A 22,875-nucleotide genomic window follows, 5' to 3' on the forward strand; every position below is an offset into this window, starting at 1 on the left:
ACACACACACACACACACACACACACACACAGTCTCCCAGGTTGGTTGTGGTGTGTTGGTGGACGCTGTCCAATACGGCATTGCAAGCCAAGTGGGTGTCTGCAGGTTTGTTTCATGACATCAACAATAAGATGGAAGAGATTGTTAGTTGCAGAATGAGGAAAGGAAAAAGATCTAAGGCAACAATTAGGTGTTGGTGAGAAGAAGTACAACACGTGATCGCTGGCGTAACCAAAGCCAAATGTGGTTCTTCCTTTTTTCGCAAAGCAGCCTTTTTAACGCGCCAAAACGGTTGGAAACTGGAAAATAGCCAACAGAGGACAAAGTCAACATAATGCTGAAACATAATGGCCATTGTTGGCTGCAAAAGGGATGGATTTAGCCTTTTAACAGTTACAGTAGAGTGTGCAACTCATCAGTTTAATATCCCTGCTTCCAGCTGCTCAAATGTGAGATTTTCTGCTTTTCCCAATATGACATCATGACTTTGCGTAAACACACGCCGACTTTCAAGCCAATCGGCGTGTTATCTGTACGCATTTTGAGCTATCCACGTGTATTTCTACGCTATATACAGCGGATGTTAACATGCACTCCACTTGGCAAGGTGTAGTCACTTGGCGTGTTATAGCGGAAAGACAGCGATGATTGAGTTTATGGAGACACGTGACACTTGGGACAAGAAAACATGACACGTGGGACACGATCCCCGGTCTCCTGGGTGAAAGTCCTGTATTTTACCCAACAACCCCCCGACCAACCTCCCGTCGCGTATTTTTTGCCTCTTTATACTACTTGCTATGGCGTAAATTCACATGCAACTGGAAGGTCATTCACATCAACGGAGGCCAACTGGCGTTGATAAACCCGCTAAAATGCGAGTCTGCGTCTTCATAACACGCCAATAATGGCATAGGAATCGATGTGTCATACATACGCCATTTCATGACATCAGTCTGGCTTTTATGGCTTTTGCACAATACCATTGGCCATTGAGCAACTGGAACTTGTGTTGGCCATTGTTCACTATTTCCAGACACCATGTAGACTAACTGATTACTTGCTTCACAGGAATCTGAGAATCTGAAAACCAATCTTTTGTTCAGCTGACTGGCTCCTAGTCTGACTCTCTGGCTGCTCAACTGCCTGGTTTTCCATCTGGTTGATGGGACGACACATGCTGAAGTGTTAAGTTGCACTATAAACAGAGTGAAAACCAAGAGTGAGTGACAGATTTTATGCAGTCTTGGACGCCGCAGACACACATGGCACTGACAAACTGATGTGAGGCTGCAGAAGACCAAGAATCATCTGTGCCTGCCTACCTGGATCAAGAATATATTCTAAATTATAACCATGGAAACTGAACTCGTACAGACCAGACAATGTACAGTAATACAGTTTCAACCACACCGTGGCTGAGGTTATGTGTTGAGAGGTACTGTAAATGAAAACACCACAAGCTGACATTTTCACAACAGAAACAGGAGCATGAAAATATTAATAATTTCTTCATGGAGCTGTGGTTCTTGTAATATAAAATACTGTACCTTCTGTCCTTTTTTATATAGCCTACCTGGCAATCAGAATCTCTTGGCATGAGTTTCATTGTTGATTTTGACCAAATGCGCCTCACCACAGTTGCATAATGAACCAAAAATGATTTTACATTTCTTAATGGATGGCAGTCCGGATGCAGACTGTGTGTCATCACCATTCAAGTCTAGAAACCACCAATTGGAAACACTGTTCATGGCGTTAGCCCTGCTAGAAAATAAAAACACAAAGTTATGCAAACTAACTGAAAAAGAAAAAAATTACAGCTGGCCTGAGGGGTCACTCATCGACTTTCAGAGGGCAGCTCTATTTCGCTCAAGCAGTGATTCATTGCTGCTGAAAAAGCACCATGTGTGACCTTGACGAATGTTACACATACTTTTAGGACTATAAACTGTACTACAATAATGACTCATAACATAAGACTAAGTTGCTGTGGAAGCTGAGCAGCACTGCCACACAAAATGTCAGTAGAGTTCATTCCAACACTGTAGACCTAAAACTCCAGAGTCTCAGATAATCATTGACTCACAAAGTGGGACAAGGGAGTGGGAACTGTTGTAAAGTGTTAAATCAACACTGACACTCCAAATATAACAACTGTTTGCACACTATTTCTTCATAAAAAGGTGAGTGTGGAGTACAGAGTGCACAAGGCTAGAAACTCAACCACTCCATCATCATCAGATCAGGAGCCCGTTCACTTTGGACAATCAGGGAAAAAGTCAGTCAACCAGCCGGAGACTAAGTCAGCAAGTCAGTCGGTCTTTACCCAGCAGCAAGCAGGGGTATGAATACCAGAGATTAGGGGAGTGCCCAACACTCTCAGCCCCACTTAATCCAGTCAGTCACAAATCTGCCCCAAGCATGACGATTAACTCCTTTTCCCCGCAGGAAGCAATCTTAGAGAAACCGCATGGATTAGTGCAGGGAAAGGTCACTGCTGGACCATGCTTATTTCCCCCTGCAAACACATATGCAACACTGCTGAGTTGAATGCAGTCACCACAACATGAAATGCTACTTTGAAACAAACCCCTCAAACCAACAACAGAGGCCAACATGTGCACTGATGTATACCACTGCCAGATAAAATGGGAAGTGGCCGTCGTTATACTTAAACCTGCATTAAACAATGTCCACTGCTCTATATTTCTAACAAGTTACTGAAATTTCTAAAAACACTTTCTCTGTTTTTGACAGCAGAGAGGGACAGTAAGCGTGGCGAGAGACAGGGATATGATGTGTCACAAAGGTCCCCCAAACGAGAGTCCTACAGTGGATAAACAGTAAGCAGGAAGCAGGCTGACATTACACCACAGTTAAAAATCTTTGATGTGTAGTATAATGTATAATTCTTAAGAGAAAGAACATCAATCTGATGTTTCTACATGCGTACTTGTGTCTGCGTTGTTCTAGCGTATTTCTTTAAGGGAATTGCAGACCCGGCATGTGTGCCACGGCCAAGCGTACAAATCAGTTGTTGCCGTCTGCGTCGCCACGACGTGTAGTTACAGTTTTTGAGAGGTGCACGTATGCTACGGCGTCCGGTCCATATCTACATGTACCTATGGCGTGGATTTAACACAGACGCATAAACCAGGATTAAGCCTACCTTAAGATAAGACTGACTGGCGTGTGTCATTGTTTCCAAAGGTCTCCGTTTGCCCTGTCCAGACTATAAAGAAACCCTGCAGTTTTCAAACCACAACGGGGCAGCAGTGTTTCCCAATGTCTCAGTTTTAGGGTCTTGGAGACGTGTTTGTAATGTGGGCTCGATGCGTTGATGTAGTAAAAGATGTTTGTTTTTTAACCAGAATGTACCCGTGTGGATGTAGCCAAAGTTTGGCCTTTCACTACACACAAGTTTAAAATATCTTTATGACACCGACCCCAGAGCTATAAGGAGTAAGAAATTACACTGATATTCATCAATAGCACACATCCTGACTAAAATAAATGCTAAAGTTGGCAACATTAGCTACGTTAGCTGTTGTCCATCTTGACTACAGGCTCTCCTGTATCGGTTTATGCTAACAGAAGTCGGAGACGAGAGAAAGTTGACTGGAGAAAGAAATAGAGAACTGGAGGGGTTGAGGGCATCAGGGAGCAGTAGAAGAGTTCAGCTCCAGCTGTATTTTCTAGCTGATCTCTGCAGGGACTCTCTGGTTCCGCTGGCTGAACACTGAGCACACAGCAGCGTGGCCGCCTGGCAGCGATAGTCTGCCAAAGACAGCCCAGGTAATCACATGGAAACACTTCCTGCGTAACCCACTATGGAATAACATACTTAATGCTTTATGATTGACACTTTTTCCTGAGGACATTGTAATACGATAACTTTAGTTTGGGTTATCTACACCACTAACTAGAGGTGTGACGAGATCTCGCGGGATTAAAACGTTAAAAGTTGTCTCACGATATCAGTAAACAAGTGAAGGATCCCGTCGGTACAACCAAGGACCAATTTATAAGTCAATCAGCGCCAAACGTCGGTACCTCAGAGCACGTGAGGGTGAGCTTCTCTGTCCTCTCTGCATCTTTCACAGAGAGCGCGGCCCAAGCGACGTTACATTGTTGTTCAGACCTGCTCCCACTGCTAAAGGAAACTCTGTGCAACGCATCATTTCATTACTCAGATAATCTACTGTCAACAGGTCAACAGACAGGATAAGGAGTGCAACAGTGTAGTGATGGAGGCAGAGAACAGGAGCTGCGCATCTCTTTCAGGTAGCCGGGGGGGGTAGCCAAACGCAAAAAGACGCAGACAGAGAGGCCCGCCAGAGAGGTAACGTTACTGTCAACGGAGACGTGGAGAGGAAGCAGGAGATAGCAGCTTCACATTATTGTTTTGTTTTTGCAAAGATTTTCCCAACAGATTATTGACGCATTGGAATCAGTGTGCAAGTTTCTGTGCAAGACATATTTTTAGGAAGACATGCGAAAAACATTGACTTAGTGTTCATAGGTGCAATCCATAATTTGTGCTACAGAAAAATTTGAATTATTGACCAAGTTCTCACACAAAGACAAACAAGACAAATTGTTTCGTCTTGTTTAGTACTACATAAAAGTACCTGTTAGCAGGTGCCAGGGACTTTTTTTATCATAATGGAAAACAAACCAGGTAGCCATTAGAGACCACACAATGGCAGTCCTTGATCCTTTTTATTTCTTTCTCAATCCATCAGTCTTTGAACAGGTAACCTGCCTGCAGGCTGATACGGGAGAAATTACATCCAAAATCCAAAAAGATTTGGAAATATTTTGAATATTCAGAGAACTTCCATGCTGTGCCATCATCATTCACTTAACTGAAATGCTTTAAAACATGTCATGTGAGTGATTTAACTGCCATATCACCCTGAAAAAATGGGTTTACATTCGCAAGAGTTTAGCTCGACCTCTCCTTGTTTTATGGTTCCACTATAAAAGGCCAGGAAACTCGACACTGCTGCAGGCAATACTAATCAAACACTGAGTTTGCACAATAGGCTGAGGTCATCAAGCTCGGAGCATGGGTTTACCACCATGCAGGCATAAGCAGACGAACATGTGTCCCATCTATTATGCTAAATGTCCCACCATTCAACATATAATATAAGTATACAAAGGCCAATGAAAACGGGCTTAGCAGCGGCTTAATTACAAGAAGTATTATTGTGAACACTACCATCAAGAAAAGGTTTCAAGAAAGTCAGTTTGTCTCATTCATAGTCAGATGTGTGCAGCAAGGTAGTTCAACATTTAGGTTGAGTCCACGTACTAAGGTGTTTCTGGAAAGTCCCGTCCACACAAGCACCGTTTAAAAAAAAGGCTCAAATGAAATGCAAAAACACGATGAAGTGCTGTCAAGAGCCAAACCCAAAGGTGGCGATATATAACCCTGACCCCATGTCTTTCAGGTTGTTATTTTTTAACTTGGCATATTTATATTTATCACTATACAGGCTCTGCACACCCATATAAGCATGTATTTATTTTCATGTATATAGCTAATATCTCGACTTTTCTACGGTGTTTTTAATAGTTTCTGTGCTGTATTTTTTCTAAGCTGTGAACTTTGCACGTAATTTCGTACTACAGTGTACTGTGAAATGACAATTAAAGAAATCCTGAATCTGGAATCTTGGCCAATCAGAACCTTGAAAAAAAGCTATTACTGGAAGGCTACCTGGCTTCAATGGCGCATTGATCGCTCTTTAGAATTCTGTGTTGCTCAATATCGTGGAAGAGGAACTGTACATTTATGTGTTAACATGTAATAAGTCTTGAACTTGCACTACTTTGGCCACTGATGCACGATAGGTTGTGAAGACTCACATAAGGAGCTAAAGGCAAACACAACGGTACAAGATAGCAACTCTGAATTCCCTGTCTGCAGACTGAGATTCTGAACATCTTCACCCTGGAAGGATTTTTCCAAAAGATCTATTTCTGATCCACTCTACTCTGCCATGTGGCTCATTGTACATTAATATGTCTTTCTCGCTGTGCTGTCAACAAAAAGGTGCCAAAATGTGTTAGGTGTTAATAATTTGGTCAGAAAGCAATGTTGCATTTAGCCCGTAACAGTGGAAAGGACATGCCTGCAGTTAAACTGTGTGTTTGCTAGTGAACATAAAGATGGATCCTGTAGACCCCTACAACATATGTGGAGCTAGCTTGGAAAAGCAGGGGCAGAAAGAGGGATTCAGACTATTAAGACTGATTGCTATGCTTCCAATGTTGCCAAGCATCATTTTGTACCTGTTTTTTAGTTAACTTAAAGAGCAAAATAAAGATCCATTCTATTCTCTGCTCCTGCTTCATGTACCGGTAACAGGTCCTGTATAATTACCACCTAAAGGGAGCTCAGGTGAAGTCATTCTGCTGGTGACTCATCTGCAGGGGAGTAAAAATATCAACTTTTAATCTCAAGTCTTCGTTGGCCTCTCGCGTCTCAGCTTAGCTTCTACTTTTGGAACATGTCTTTGGTTTCGCTGATTATAACCAATGTTAAAACTTAGTACACAGGATAAAAAGGTAAATGTAGACCCATGATTCATGTCTAGCATTTATCTAGTGACACATGCCTGTCTGATGTCTTGGTGAATGTCCAAAACACGACAATCAAACAGCCATTGACAGAAGGAAAAAAGGCAACCATTTGTTGTCTGAAACCAGATAAGAAGTAGTGGAACTGGACACAGTATATATAATAGTATATATTCAGAGTCGACTTTCTGCCTTTACTGCTTGACAGAAACACTCATTTATCCCCGATTCGCGTAAGCATGTAATAATGTCTTCACATTAATCCTGAATGTGCCTCAGACAATTTCACCGAAAAGAATTCCTCTACATTTAATGGTCCTGGCAAGTAAAGTGAATCTGCTTGTGACCATCATGTTCTTCACATATGCTGACACGGTGGATTAAAGATAGACATCATACAAATGTCATGTAGTTTAAATGCAACAAACCACGACAGCAGCGCTCAGTGCAGCCGTCAGCGGCCACACAGGCTGGAGATGTGCCGTGAGCCACTGCAAGAGGAGCTTGACAGGCGGATTGTTGGAAGCAGATTAAAGAGCTTTACGTGATACATCTGAATCGAGTGTAAGACAGAACGCATGAATGGTGACTGGGAGAACACAATTAGAGATCAACTTTAAAAGAAATACAGATTTCTGATAGAGAAAGATTGACACGGATAATCAACAATCTAAAGGTTCGTCCAGAAAGAGGATGAGAGGGCAGAAAGAAGTGATGTTTCCGATATACAGTATGACTTTCCTTCTAATAAACTATTCATACGTATGGTTACTTTATGCCCCACCCCACTACAGCATGTGATAACGGCGCAATGTCCACGGGAAGGCTACCATGAATAGGACAAGATAGCATCATAGAGACAGCATTCCTGTTTTCTCCTTTATGAGGCAAAAAAAGTGGCAGGTGGTTAAAAAAGTTAACTTCACGCCCGTGTCAGTACGTTTCATTAAATTCAAAAGTAACGGATGGAGATAAAGCTGCAACAATCCCCTGAAGAAATAATGTGAAACTGTTTTCATAATGGATTGGTTGAAGTTTGTTTCAGCATCTCCCAGGTGAACATTTGCTTCTCGTCTCTTCTTTAAATTTTGGACCGTTGTTTGGATAGAACAAGACGTGAAGACGTCACGTTAACTCAGATTCCCAGAGTTGATTATGTTTGTTTCTTAATAAAGGGTTAGTAGATGCACCAATGGGCCATAAGCCCGTGGTCCTTTGGTGTTATTTTGAAAATGATTCCACCTTTTGTGGAGACACAAGGAGACATCTTCATTATAACACAATAGTAATAAAAAAAAAAAAACAATTCACATAACCTTTCACATGACATGATATTTATATATCTATATGATATCATATGATTTTTTTTTATTTTTTAATAAACTGCTTCAAAGGCTTTTTTCAGTTAGAATATAACGTCCTCCCACACGGCCTACATTTTCTTTCACTTTGATTTGTAACAAAGCACACTTTGCCCTCTGATGCCAAGCCAGCGTTGTGTCCGGGGAGGGGCTTCTTCTCGGACGCAGCAGCTAGTCCGACGCAAATAACACAACAGATCAACATGGGCCACCGTCGTCGGCGAATGTCATCATCATACGTCGACGGCGGTCAATACGGCGAATATCGACCGATACTGATGTTTGGCCCATAAAGCGGTGCAATCATCATTGTTAGGTGGAGCCCTGGACCACAGGCAGGTGTCTGACCCTCATGGTCTCATGGTCTCTGACAACCGCACAAGATAAAACGGGCAGTGAGGACATCAATCAAATGGAAACACGCAATAAAAAGGATGTTAAAAGGGGGAAGGAACAAAATGCCTCCCAGCAGCTCCAGCAGACAGACTCCAGAAATAGAGGGACCCATCCCATTCAGAAGGGAGAGGAGGAGGATGAAGGGCAAAGGAGATTAGAAGGCAGGCTATCCTTCCTCCCCTGCCCTCCTGTCATGCACATGGCCAGGTCAGGGGATACCTGGAGTTATTTTGGAGCAGAGAGGAGCTAAGCAGGCCCTCACAGAAGGATTTATCCTGGGAGAGGCTCTTCTAGTCCTACTGTTCCCTGGCAGAAGGCTGAGGATGGAGGGGGGAGGGAGGGGGAATCCTAACCTTAACCCTTTCGACACCTATCGATATATGGTCTGTTAAAGCTTTACACTTCTGAGATACATTAAAAGAAATACGTCTACAACTCACAAATATTTTTATTAGTGATTAATTTGCCATCTATGTTCACAAACGCAACACAACTTCAGAATCTGGTTGCCAAGCTACCACCCGAAAACTATTCTTTCTTCCGACAGAGACTAAGTATTAAAATCTGTTTATTCTACCAATTAGTTGTTAGTCACGTGGCATTGTACAACGTATAATTCCAGTGAAATGTTATCCCATCAGCTGATTTTGTGTCATTTTCTCATAGACTTTTATGGAAATGAGATAGAATGCAGGTTTAAGGCTCTCCTGCATTGGCTTCGACCATTACTTAAAGTCTATGAGATGGGCGTAGAAATGGGCTTGCTTGTCCACATAGTCGTAATCGTAGCCGTAGATCGAAGCTAAAAGTCATCTTTACCCAACTAGCGGCAACTTTCTGCGAACTGACAGTCTCCAAGGAGATGCTGCCATGGAAACGTCCTGTGTACAGTATACTTGATGCTGAAAGAAGACCTGCGTGGTGCGTAAAGAGTATGTTCTTCAGCTGGAGGAGCTTGGCTCGGGCCTCTCTGTTAGAAAGTATCTGGCCCTGCTAAAGGGCCATCGAGCAAGGCACTGGAGTGTCATTATCAGCTCCTGGGCTGCTGTTCAGAACCCAGAACCCGTCCCTTACCTCTGACCCGCCTGTGAAGGGTCCATCATTAAACAGCTTCAGAGCAATGAAAGCAGCTGTAGTTTTCACACAGAGAAGGGGAACCAGCACCAGGATCAGTGCCACATTTAATGCTTTCAGCACACCAATAACACAACACACAGATGAGGTGTTAGCAGCATGGTGCCAGAACTGTGATCAATAAATAATATTACCCCCGCCCATACAATAAATAATGACAGGTCTAAAAAATGAATCCTGTAATCATGTAAACTTTGGTATTCATTCCCCTTCATTTCCGCCACTATGAAATGTGGAGTTATGATTCTTGAGGAAGATTGATGATATCTGAACTTAACACCCAAACAAATCCAGCTCTCTCGTCAGCGCTGTGCCAGACCTACGGGCCCTCTCGCTCCACCTTCTCTTCGTACCTCTGTCCTGTGCACGCGCACCAACACTGAGCCACCAACTGAGCCACTTTGTTTGTTTCCCAAAGCCAAGGCTCTAAATGAACATGGGGGGGTGTGACGAGCTATTATAACTAGGAGGTCATTAAAATACACATTAGTAGAACCTGAGCCAGACTGCATCCGTGGAGGGACAAAACTCAAAAAGTTACCAATCAGAGAAACTCTATTCTATATTATGAGTCAGCTGGAAATTCCAGATACACTACATGTCTGTTTAATAACGTTTTGTTGCTGATATGCCGCCGTTCCACGTCATAATGGTCCATTCAAACGAGAGGTCACCGTTGAAATGCTTGGCACGCGCCACTGATTGTTCCTCACGGCGTGCGGGTGCTTGGTCATTCCGCATCACCCTCCACACACACACACACGCACGTTCATCCCTCACTCACAAACAGTCGTCCAAGAAGCGCGCATGCATTCACGCACGCACCCGCAGCAACAGAACAATGTGCGTCTGTCAGGAGCCATGAATGCTAATGATAATCCTACTTGTAGCAGGACGGAGCGGAGCGGCCTGCTGGAGCCGCACAATGACCGGCACACACCCGGGGGGGGGCAGCTCCTGGGGTTTAACGAGCTGCATTTGGCGTGGCACGGAGCCCACTGCCCTCCACTAACAACCGGCTACGAGCGGAGAGCAATGACAACAACACAACAGCAACTTATTACTAGAGCGCTGCAGCCGGGGACACAGCGGAGTGGGTCCCCGAGACAAACCGCTCCTGTCCCCGTTGTACTGGGACCAGAGCCCCTGTCAGCAGCACGGTGCGATGTGGCCCGGAGCAGAGGAGGAGAGCTCTGCAGGCAGCCACCAGCACGCAGGAGATTATTATGAAGAATGGGAAAAACGCCTTCTTACCTTCACTCCTGCCAGATTGCAAACATGAAACTCGGCCCGCGGCTTTCAACAATCTGCTTCTCTTGTTTCCGCTCTTTCTTATTCTCTTTAGTGTTTATGGACAATATAACCTGCTGTATGTATGTATGGAGGGAGGGAGGGAGGGAGGGACTGAGAGCACACAGCAGGACCCTCAAGACTCTCTGTGGCAACCGGAGGAGGGGCGGGGACACGGCTGCCTACATCACACACACAGAGAGAGAGAGAGAGAGAGAGAGAGAGAGAGAGAGAGAGAGAGAAAGAGAGAGAGGATGGACTAACACACACCCAGATGCCAGTTTATTAGGTACACCAAGTTAAAACTAATGCAGTCAATAAATAAATACACCTTATATTATATTTTTCACAATTTTCTGACATTTTAGAGACCAAACAATGTAGTGATTAATCAATAAATAATTTTGAGATGAATCTACAATAAAAACTAAATCAATTGATAGTTGCAGCTCTACAAATGACCCCCTCTGGAGAGAAATGAAGGCTCATCATCCTCTTTTCTCCAACCCATTAATATAAGGGTAGAGGCAGGTTACGTCTTTTTTTGTTTTTTAAATCTGTTTGCGCCATCTTTTATTAAATCAAATATGATTTGATTCTTGTATTTTGTACATGTTGTATTCTATTTTAGCTTGTTTTTTATTTGAATTGTTTTTAAATGCCTTTCAATGTTTTGTGTAAGGCACGTTGACTTGCCTTGCTGCTGAAATATGCTGTAAAGATGAACTTAAAGTGAACATTATAACGTACATGAAGGAAGATGTACTGCTGGACTGTTGTATTCACTGGTTTTAGCTCGGTGTTCCTAATGAACTGTGTTGTGCGGCTGACTTCATCTATTTCTTACATCTACTGCCTCCCTTTGGTTATCTGTCATCAGAGCAATCAGAGCAGATTTCATTTTTACCCACAACACAAATCAGTCAACTGGATGATTTCAATTCAAATACTTAATTGCTGATTAAGTCTAAGCAGCACTTAATTAGACTCGTCCCTTTAGATCATCTCTGGTTCCCTCTCCCGCATTTCACTGGCCCTGTGGATGAAAATCTAAAATATTTCATTAGTATATAAATAACTTATACAATGAAATAAAACGGAGCAGAAACTAATCATTCATCAGGATGGTCACACATGTGTATACTGATGTAAAACCAGTGTATTGTCCATTTTGTAAAACGAGTCTTGGGAACAAACTACAGATGCTGTGTGTGGAAGAATTCATTATTTGCACGTATGATCAATCCTGAAGGATGTGTACAGAAATTACCACTGAAATAAAAAAAAAACACAGAGCGCAGCCGGGGCTTCCAATGCAAATGATCCTCTCGGTGCATCTTCAATATACATTCAGTATATTAAAAAGCACATTCTGGTGCTGGACATATGTGGTTCTAATATAATTTCTTGAAAAAACAGCAAGCCGTCGCAGACACTTCAGGAACCGACTGGGGGCTTCATTTCTTTTGCACACTGACCTTTACACAGGATCCCTCATTTACAAGTGTTTTAACACACACTAACCACTATCCATATTGCGTGTGTGTGTGTGTGTGTGTGTGTGTGTGTGTGTGTGTGTGTGTGTTACAGAGCAGCACGTCCCCTCCCATACATTTCCATGACAAACCTGCCACCTATAGACAGAGGGTGAAAGTGCAGTGCAGTGAGCCGTGCTCTGTGCTGAGGGAACACTGTGTGTGTGTGTGTGTGTGTGTGTGTGTGTGTGTGTGTGTGTGTGTGTTGATAAGGATGCTCATCACTTCCTGTAAAACAGAAAACAGTGACTAGGCCACGTGGCCTGAGAGAAAAACTGAAACCTGTCTAAAGAGCTGAATTACAAATAGCTTTAACTCTCAGTGGAAGGTTAAAGCTGTGTTAAAATGCCAATAAGTGTTTTTAGGACGTTTATTTGGATCTCTCTTAGCTCAAGTCTGGTCTCTCAAGAGTCTATAACAGGAGGTTAAATAGCTTTTAGAGACTTTTAGCGTTTTCAATAAACTAACATTATAACATGTTTTGATAAAAAACGTCTATGTTGAGTGGTTTCAAAGTAGATTCTCAGCCTTCTATATATATATGTGTGTGTGTGTTATGTCACTCATATTGTTTTGGGCGTTCATGTAATATAGTTTCAGTTTCAGGGGGAATTCCATCCCTCTGTCCTCGTACATTTGTGTTAGTTTTAGTGCAGTTGCTGTCTGCTTCAGGGGAAGAAATCGAAGTCTTATTCAGGCACAAATACATTTCTATGTGTTTTGGCCTTTCATCTACACAAACTGTACTTAAGGTGACAGAAAATGGATCTTCTCGGTTGAGAATTTTCATTAAATGTTTCTATGTTTTCAGTATTGTCATGTAGAACGAGGAAAACAAAGTTGTGGGCTTGTTACGTGTGCGCCTTTATGTTGGAGAAAGTAAGTGATGTATGTTATGGAGAGAAGATCCAGACATGTTCTCTCCAGTCTCTCCAGAGTGCCTTGCCTTATGAACCAAATCACTGTATCGTTTGAAGATATATAGTCAAACACGGAGATCTGACCTATCTGTCTCTGCTCTCTTTTTACTCTGTGGCCCAACAGGTAAAGGTTATTTTAAAGACGGTGGCTTTCTGTTGAACGCGCACACACACACATACACACACACATACACACACAGACACACACACACACACACAAAAGTTACTTATGACATATGAAACCATCAAACACGCATTCTAGATGAATGAGATGAGAGCAGATCCAGTTGTATCAGAGCCGTTAAGAGAGAGATAAGAGATAAGTTAGATTTTACTATCCCAAAGTCTTGGACTGCATCACTCTGCATGGATGTGCTCTTTTTGAATGCAGAGACTGCCAACGCATCATTATAGCGGTCATAACATGTGCGGTGAGGGTAAGCCACCTTATCAACATAAAATCCTGTTAAAAAGCAAAGTACAAATACGCATTTGTGTTTTGAGATAAAAACTGCATTTCAGGGGTAAGGCTGGCTGTCTATTCAGGGCTCTGATGGTTTAATTGTATGTACTAGAGCCTAGGGCTGTGCAATTAATTGAATTTCGTTTTTGGTTTCGATTTCGGCTCCCAACGATTACCAAAATAGTACAATCGAGTAAAAACGATTATTTTGTCATGTTCTGTTTTGTAATTTCCTCGTGTGTTCTGAATGGCGCGCGCGCACACACGTCATGCGCACATCCACCCCTCCCGAAGCCAAACGCTTTCAGCCCACACTGTCAGGGAGGCAGGTCGCGAGAAAAACTTATTAAGAGTAAAGATGGCAGAAGGAGGGCAGCCACAGCAGCTTTTGGTAAGCAAAAAAGGCAAAACCAACTCCATTGTCTGGGAACAGTTTGGCTTCGAGGAATCCGACGACGAGCAGAAACATGCTACGTGCAAGATTTTCTACATGGTAGTGGCTGCAACTAAAGGGAACACCACAAATTTGTTTAACCATTTGAAAATTAAACATAGAGTGACCTATGACAATTTAATAAAGAAACAGAAACGGCAATCCACTCCCTCAACATCCTCCGTAACCCAGACATCCATAACAAACACTGTACAGCGCAACTCCTTATCCGTTGAATTCGGAAAGGCACAACATAATAACCGAGTCTGTTGCCTATTATTTAGCTAAAGACATGCGCCCCACTAGTACAGTTGAAAACTCTGGGTTCAAGAAAATGGTCAATACAACCCTACTATTAGCAACCCTTCTAACATGGTGACTTAAATAATTTTGTTGTGTTTAGTTAACTTATTTGCTGTTAATGCTGGGGCCTGATGATGGGCCAGGCTTTTATATTCGTGGATTGAGTTGCTGGAATTTGTTTATATTTTGCCAAAATGTTGCCTACTTGTTTTAAAGACATTGTGGAAGTAAATACAGGGAATACATTTTTTTATACTTTGATTTGAAATTTATATTTATTTTAATAGTTCAAAAAGTACAATAAATGTTCAATGTTTTAAGAATTGTTGAAAGGTGTCTTTTTAATAAATGCAACACGTTTCCAAAGTCATGTGAAATAATCGTGTTACATAATCGTGATTTCAATATTGATCAAAATAATCGTGATTATGATTTTTCCCAAAATCGAGCAGCCCTACTAGAGCCAGACGATATATTAGTGGGCCAATATTATCGGCCGATATTAGGCATTTCCCTAACTATCGGTATTGGCATTTATAAGGGCTGCAAAAAAAAAAAAAGATTCGGATATATGAATATTTAAAAAAATAAATGAAAAACGGACAGTCAACAATGTTATAAGCTACAACGTGCCTGTTAGTGTTGCCGTTCACAGTCTGTCCACCAGAGGACGCTCTACAACGTCCCTGTTAGTGTTGGCGTTGCATAGTCTGTCCACCAGAGGTTGCTCTACAACGTCCCTGTTGGCAACACAGATTTTTTTTTTGTTAATGTGTTTTTGTTCAAAGGACTTTAAGTTTCATATAAGAGGTTTGAATTTATACATTTTATTTATCTGAACTTTAATACGTTTTGTTCCTCTGTTCTGTTGTGACAATAAAACAAATATAATTTTAGTGAGAACTCATAAATAATTAGCAATAACTAATGTTAGGAAAATTGTTTTTGTTACGCGTTTCGGGATTTAAAAGAAAAAAATATATATATATATATATATATATATATATATATATATATACAGTGAGGAAAATAAGTATTTGAACACCCTGCTATTTTGCAAGTTCTCCCCCTTTGAAATCATGGAGGGGTCTGAAATTGTCCTCGTAGGTGAATGTCCACTGTGAGAGACATAATCTAAAAAAAAAAAAATCCAGAAATCACAATGTATGATTTTTAACTATTTATTTGTATGATACAGCTGCAAAAAGGTATTTGAACACTTGTCCATCAACTACAGTTCTGACCCTCAAAGACCTGCCTTCAAGATGTCTACCCCCACTCCATTTATTGTCCTAAATTACATGCACTTGTTTGAGGTCATTAATTGCATAAAGACACCTGTCCACCCCATACAATCAGTAAGAATCCAACTACTAACATGGCCAAGACCAAAGAGCTGTCCAAAGACACTAGAGACAAAATTGTACACCTCCACAAGGCTGGAAAGGGCTACGGGGAAATTGCCAAGCAGCTTGGTGAAAAAAGGTCCACTGTTGGAGCAATCATTAGAAAATGGAAGAAGCTAAACATGACTGTCAATCTCCCTCGGACTGGGGCTCCATGCAAGATCTCACCTCTTGGGGTCTCAATGATCCTAAGAAAGATGAGAAATTAGCCCAGAACTACATGGGATGGGGGTCAATGACCTGAAAAGAGCTGGGACCACTGTTTCCAAGGTTACCGTTGGTAATACACTAGGATGTCATAGTTTGAAATCCTGCATGGCAAGGAAGGATACCCTGCTTAAACCAGCACATGTCAAGGCCCGTCCTAAGTTTGCTAATGACCATTTGGATGATCCAGAGGAGTCATGGGAGAAAGTCATGTGGTCAGATGAGACAAAAATAGAACTTTTTGGTCATAATTACACTAACCGTGTTTGGAGAAAGAAGAATGATGAGTACCATCCCAAGAACACCATCCCTACTGTGAAGCATGGGGGTGGTAGCTGCATGCTTTGGGGGTGTTTTTCTGCACATGGGACAGGACGACTGCACTGTATTAAGGAGAGGATGACCGGGGCCATGTATTGCAAGATTTTGGGGAACAACCTCCTTCCCTCAGTTAGAGCAATGAAGATGGGTAGAGGCTGGGTCTTCCAACATGACAATGACCCAAAGCACAAAGCCAGGATAACCAAGGAGTAAATCTGTAAGAAGCATATCAAGGTTCTGGCATGGCCTAGCAAGACTCCAGACCTAAACCCAATAGAGAATCTTTGGAGGGAGCTCAAACTCCGTGTTTCTCAGCAACAGCCCAGAAACCTGACTGATTTAGAGAAGATCTGTGTGGAGATGTGTGGCCAAAATCCCTTCTGCAGCGTCTGCAAAACTACAGGAAAACATTTGACCTCTGGAATTGCAAACAAAGGCTACTGTACCAAATATGGGCGATGCGGAATTTTGGGCAGCACCGGAGCCATCCCGGAAGTGTACTACTTACATCAAAACTAGAATGATTCACTCAGTCGTCCATTCATCATGTGCACAGTACCCTAGGCAGTCCTCAGTACAATGGCCCTTTGTGTTACCTCTCAGATGATTGTCGGCTGACTACCTCACAACTTAAAAAAAAGAAAGGATATTGGCTTAAAAAAAATCAACACAATATCTACGTTGATCTAAAATGTTAATTTCTTACCGATATCTCAACGTCAACATTTCCTGCGGTGTAACCGCTATCAGGACGTTTTACATGTTTATACATAAATGAAGTTCCTTTTTCACTATACTGTGGGACAGAGGTGTTAGAAGGCTATACGGAGCGACCCTTGCTCCACTGCAGCCAGGTAATATTCTGGTACAGTAATAGTTTTTTTTGTGGCTTCTGATTGGCCAACATGGCTTGTTAGTTTGGTATGCAGATTCTGTAAACATGATTTTTATTAGAAAGAAGGAGTAGAAAACACTGTTTTTTTAAAACAGCTGTCTACATCTGGACCAGGCCTTGGTCTCATGTGTGCTGCAGCATGGTGCATGGAAATAAGGTATACTGTAAGTGAAACAGGGCTTTGACATGAGGCTTTCATATGCTCCACATACTATGTGCTGTGCACTTAAAAACCATCAAGGGGATTTTTCTTCCTGGGCTGTTACCATGGCATCTCTCCTTTATTGGACAGTATACACTGGAGAGGGTCGGGGCAGATGGCGAGAGGATAAGACCTGATAAAGGTCGTGCCCCTTGTGCAAACCCACCCGGAGGGCTTTAAGACTGACCGCCACTTTGTGTGTGATCTTCATGTCTGCGTAAAGCTCTGAAGTGGTCAGACATTTCACAATGTATTCATGCAACCACAGACAGTTGACCTAACACGACTAGTTGGCTGGATCCCATTCATTATGGATCTGATTTTAGCTGGTTAGTAAAATATTGAAAATACCCAGTTATGGCCATGCTGCTGTGAGTTGGAACTATGGATTTCAAAATGTGCTCAAACTCTCAGCTGCTAACTTGTCCATGCTTATATTTTGTGTAGACCCGATTGCATCGGTGTCTTTACAGCTGCAGTTGCTTCAGAACGCTGCTGCTCCAGTCCTCACTGAGACCAGAAGATCACGCAAGTTCTGAGCTCTGTACACTGGCTTGCTGTCTTTCAAACAATTGATTTCAAACTACTACTAAAGGTTAATAAAACACTGAATGGTTAAGGGCCCGAATAGTTATCTGGTCTGTTGCTACATTACGGTATGAGCCACCTAGTCTGCTTTGCTTTCTGTCCCCCCAGTCTCAACTAAACCACTTTTCATGGTCCACGTACCTAGACCAGACTCCCAAAAAGCTGCAGTTCCGCTGCAACTCACTTCTTTTAAATCAAAGATGTTCCGATTGATGCTGCCTTTTATTAAATCTAGTAATTGTAGATTTCTTGTACTGCTGTTTTAATGTTCTCTATAATTAATGTTTTTAATTGCTTTTAACTGCTCTTTAATGTTTTAAAGTGCTTGTATTCTGCTTTTTGGCTTTCCCCTTTCCTTTATTGTGTTATATATCTTTTTGTGCATGTTATAGGTTTATAAAAGGGAAAAGCCCAAAGTCCCACCCCCCAAAGGGAATTACCCTCTCCAACAGAAAACACTGTTCACAAACTGTTCCAAACAGCTCTGTTGTAGTCCAGCCTTTACTTCAGAGACAAACGTTATAATAATCACCTAGCTGCGAACATGGCACACCCTCATACTCTGCTTCTGACTGGCTAGTAGTCCTTACCTAGGTACTGAGCATTTGTGACTCCCAACAAAGAGTACAGAAGTGAGATGTCTCACTCTGTACCTAAAAGAGAGCTCAACACACAGGGTGAAAACAGGATCTGCAGCAATGTAGAGTACAACTCAAATATGGTGTTTTTTGAAAATTAAACCATGTAAACCCATTTTAATTTAACCTCTAAATACAATTATAAACCTGAAAATGAGCAGAATATGAGTATATGACAGTGTTTCCAAAGGATTCAAATTCATGTTGATTATTTATTTGCCCTAGTGCAGATTGCCTGGCCTGCGTTTGTGCGGCTTGCAGCTTTCTGGACAACCTCCCACACAAACGGCTTCATACTCGCTGCTGCTCCTCAGGTCCGGTGCAAAAGCCCTGCCGTGATCATGCGTCAGTGGTTCAAATCTACCAAGTAGATTCTTGGTAGATCTATGATTCATAAGTATGTGAGGCCTTGAGGTCATTTGTAATATCTCCCCTTTTCCCTGACATCCGGACATGAGAAATGTAAAAATTTCACAAATGTCTGATGAAGTTTAGATGCTATACAGAACATCTGACCGGATTTGGTTGTACATGATTAATATGTCTGAATGATGTTTCTGTTTGAGTGCTGTGACCAGGACAACTGTGGACAAAAAGGTTTTGGTCACTTTCAAGTCTGTTCCACTGACGAGCCTTTTATCTCCAAATGTATGATTTTATTTCCCCCGCTGTCTTCTCAACAGTCTTTTAGTAATTACAATGGACCAACCCCCAACCTATCTCCACTCTGCACACACACACACACACGCACACACACGCACACACACGCACCTCCTCCCAAAAATAATGAAATGTCTTTCCTCCGGAGGTAGCAGAAATAATGGGCAAAGCGAGGGAGAGGGGGAGACCATAAACGATAATGAACCACCTCATTCTCTTTTTTTAATTCCTTCCCTGATTTCTCCCCCAACCCCCTCCCTCCTTCCCTTCCTCCCCCCCATGCATCCCACCATCACCTACAATTTTTCTCATTTTATTTTCAACCCGGCCAAGCACATCCACCTACTCCCAACCTGAGCATCCGCCCCCCCGCCCCCAGCCAGACAGAGCCACCGCCCTCCCATCTCTCTCACCTCCTCCCTCTTTCTCGTCTCCTCTCACTCCTCACCCATTTCTACATTGTCTAGCAAACAGCCCCCCCACCACCACCACCACACTCCCCCACCACCTACACCCCCCCTGCCAGGAAGCATCCTGGGTAATTTCCTCCTCTTATTGAATTGGGACGGGGAGCGGATGGAGTGAAAGATAAAGGGATGGGCTGATGAACGGAGGCTTGGGATGAGTGCTAATGGAGCCGGTGGAGAATTCATACTTCACACATCACAAATACATCCTTCTCTCTTCTTCTTCAGCGTTTCCTTCGGCTCATGTTCTCTCTTGAGTAAAGTACAGATGGCCTTCGCTCCCTTTATTCCCTTCTATCCTCTCTCGCTCGCGCCCTCTCTCTCTTTCATAACAACAACCAGGACAAAAGACTCAGACCTTCTTTTCACAGAATGCTATGCTATTGAACTACCCTGCACTCTCTGTGTGTGCACACACACACACACACACACACACACACACACACACACACACGCTGAACCTAATGCTCCCTCATGCACTAGATTATTTCTATAGGTGAGTGAGTCATTGTTTCTCTATTCCTGTCGCTACTTTTGCTCCTCTGGGCCGAACACTGTAATCTTTCTGAAGCACAGTCTCTCTCTCTCTCACACACACACACACACACACACACACACACCACATTATTATTTGCAAAAACTTCACCCTCACCTAAGCTACAGGGTTGAAAAGACAGCCTTTATGTATCACATATGAGGGCCAACAAGTGCTGAGCATTCTGGGAACACCTTGGAGACTGTTGGGAAACCATTTCAGGTGACGACCTCTTGAAGCTCACCAAGAGAATGCCAAGGTGTAAGCAGTAATCACAGCAAAGGGTGGCTACTTTGAAGGAACTAGAATATAAGACATGTTTTAAGTTATTTCACAGTTAATTGTACATATGTTAATTAAGTACATAATTCCATGTGTGTTCATTCAGTTTTGATGCCTTCAGTGATAATCTACAATGTAAAGAGTCATGAAAATAAAGGAACGCATTGAATGAGAAGGTGTGTTCAAACTTTTGGGCCTGTACTGTTTACATATACTAAACCACAACTAGCAAACACAGTCTAAAAAATTAACTGAAAAGAAATTGAAAAGTCTAAACTAAAAATGAATAACTGTAATAACCTTGACTGATCCAGGAGCAGTATTAGTACAGAACTGATTTCAGTTCCTTTTTTATTAAATTATAGGCGCCAACTAGCAGCGCGTTAAAGGCTCTAACTCAGACTACATCTACACTACATTTTGCTTTAAAAACAGCTATCCTTTGCTACGTTAACAACTCGCGTCAACACTACTTCTTTGTTTCCGAGCCCCCCAAAAAGAGACATTTGTAAACGAGGATGCAGACACCCTCGTCAAGCAGACTTGATGATCAGGTAGCCTTAAATACCTCTCAGTAACAGTTTCACTACTGGAGCTTAAACTCTTGTGTGGATGGATTACAAAATAAGAAATAAAAACGTAGCGGTGTAGATGTAACTTCCCAACTCTTCTTCCCCTTTATTAGGATGTCACAAGGAGAAAAGAATGGTAAATGGACTGGATTTATTTGTATGGACTGTATCATGGAAAGGTGCTTTTTGAAGAGAAAAATTAAAATTGGTCAACAACAATTCTCACAAGTAAGTGAGGAAAACACGCAAAGAAAATATCAGTGGGTTTTGTTCTTTGCTGGATTCTAACATAAGGGTGATGATGAGAACCGCGTTGATTTCTCAGTGGGAACTAATTAGAACGGCTTCGACACAGTGTTTCCAAACAGCCTGCCCAACATGCATGCATGCTGCAAGCAAATTAATCAAGCTAGGTAGGTCATCAAACACAGGAAAGCCACAGTCAAGTACTTTATAAAATAAAACACATTTCAAAATAAAACACACAAGTTAATGGTGATTTCGGCCGTCTTAGCTGTGACTACAGCGAGACAGGAGAACAGACACATGGACAGACAGAAAGACAGATATACAGACAGAGAGAGAGAGTGCTACACACACACACAACGTTTGAAATGGCCTAACTGGAGGTGGTGGGGCTGGTTGTTGGAAGACTACCAAACACACATGAGGAGCAAGAGAAAAAGAGAAAAACAGAAGGAGAGAGAGAGAGAGCCGTGCTGTAGAGCGGAGAGGAGCAGGATGACTTTTTGATGGCTTTGTGCTTCACGGCGCTCCGCGGCCAGTGCGTTCCTGGCTGCAGACAGACAGACAGACATATTGGCATTCCAGTGTAAATTGGCACTTCAGTGCCTCTACCTCTCCTCAGCTAATTAACTAGACGCTCAGGGGCCTGGCTTAATTGGAACGAGCTCAACCCCCTATTCGCCCATACGTTATCCGCACACAAGCACGCATACACGCACGCACACACACACACACACACACACACCTATGATCGACAGCGAGTGTGTGACAGTGATAGTCACAGTGGTACAGGGTGGAGTGATTCTGTGTAGGAACTATATGCTCTATACCAATCACGACCCCCGCCCACACACTGAGCAGCCAAGCCAGCACAAAGAGCTGATCTTCCCCCCCAACGCAGGACTCCTCCAGCTGTTTCCTCCAGATGCAACACTGTTAACACATAGAAGCCAACCTCCCCATACTACCTGCTTGTCTCTTCTGTTGATGGCTAATAGACTAGCAGGACTCATCAGATTTTGGTTTAAAATGTAAATGGACTGTATTTTTATTTCTTTTCTAGTCTTAACGAAGACTCAAAGCTCTGTGACATAGTACAGGAACCATTCCCATACATTCATACACTGTGTCTGAGGCTGCCGTACAAGGTTCTACCTGCTCATCAGATACACACTCACACACATTTACACTCCGATGGGGCATCATCGGGGGTTACTCTGGGTTTAGTGTCTTGCCACCTGAGCCACAGCCATTCAAATAACGTAGCCCCCTGGTGGCTTTGGCAATTATTACTCTCAATTATTACTGTGCTCTCACAGTGCACAGAAACGCACGCACGGACGCACGCACGCCCACACACACGGGTGCGCGCGCACGCGCGCACACACGCGCACACACACACGCGCGCGCGCGCGCGCGCGCACGCA

General features: G+C 42.7%; 1 protein-coding gene across 2 annotated transcripts in view; it reads right to left on the minus strand.

Moving 5' to 3' along the window:
* LOC117947593 (nucleolar protein 4-like) overlaps positions 1 to 22,875 on the minus strand; it is a 164,258-nt gene that overhangs the window by 86,935 nt on the left and 54,448 nt on the right. The gene's annotated exons all lie outside the window — the stretch shown is intronic.

This window comes from Etheostoma cragini, chromosome 7, assembly GCF_013103735.1.
Source record: "Etheostoma cragini isolate CJK2018 chromosome 7, CSU_Ecrag_1.0, whole genome shotgun sequence".
Taxonomy (NCBI): Eukaryota; Metazoa; Chordata; class Actinopteri; order Perciformes; family Percidae; genus Etheostoma; species Etheostoma cragini.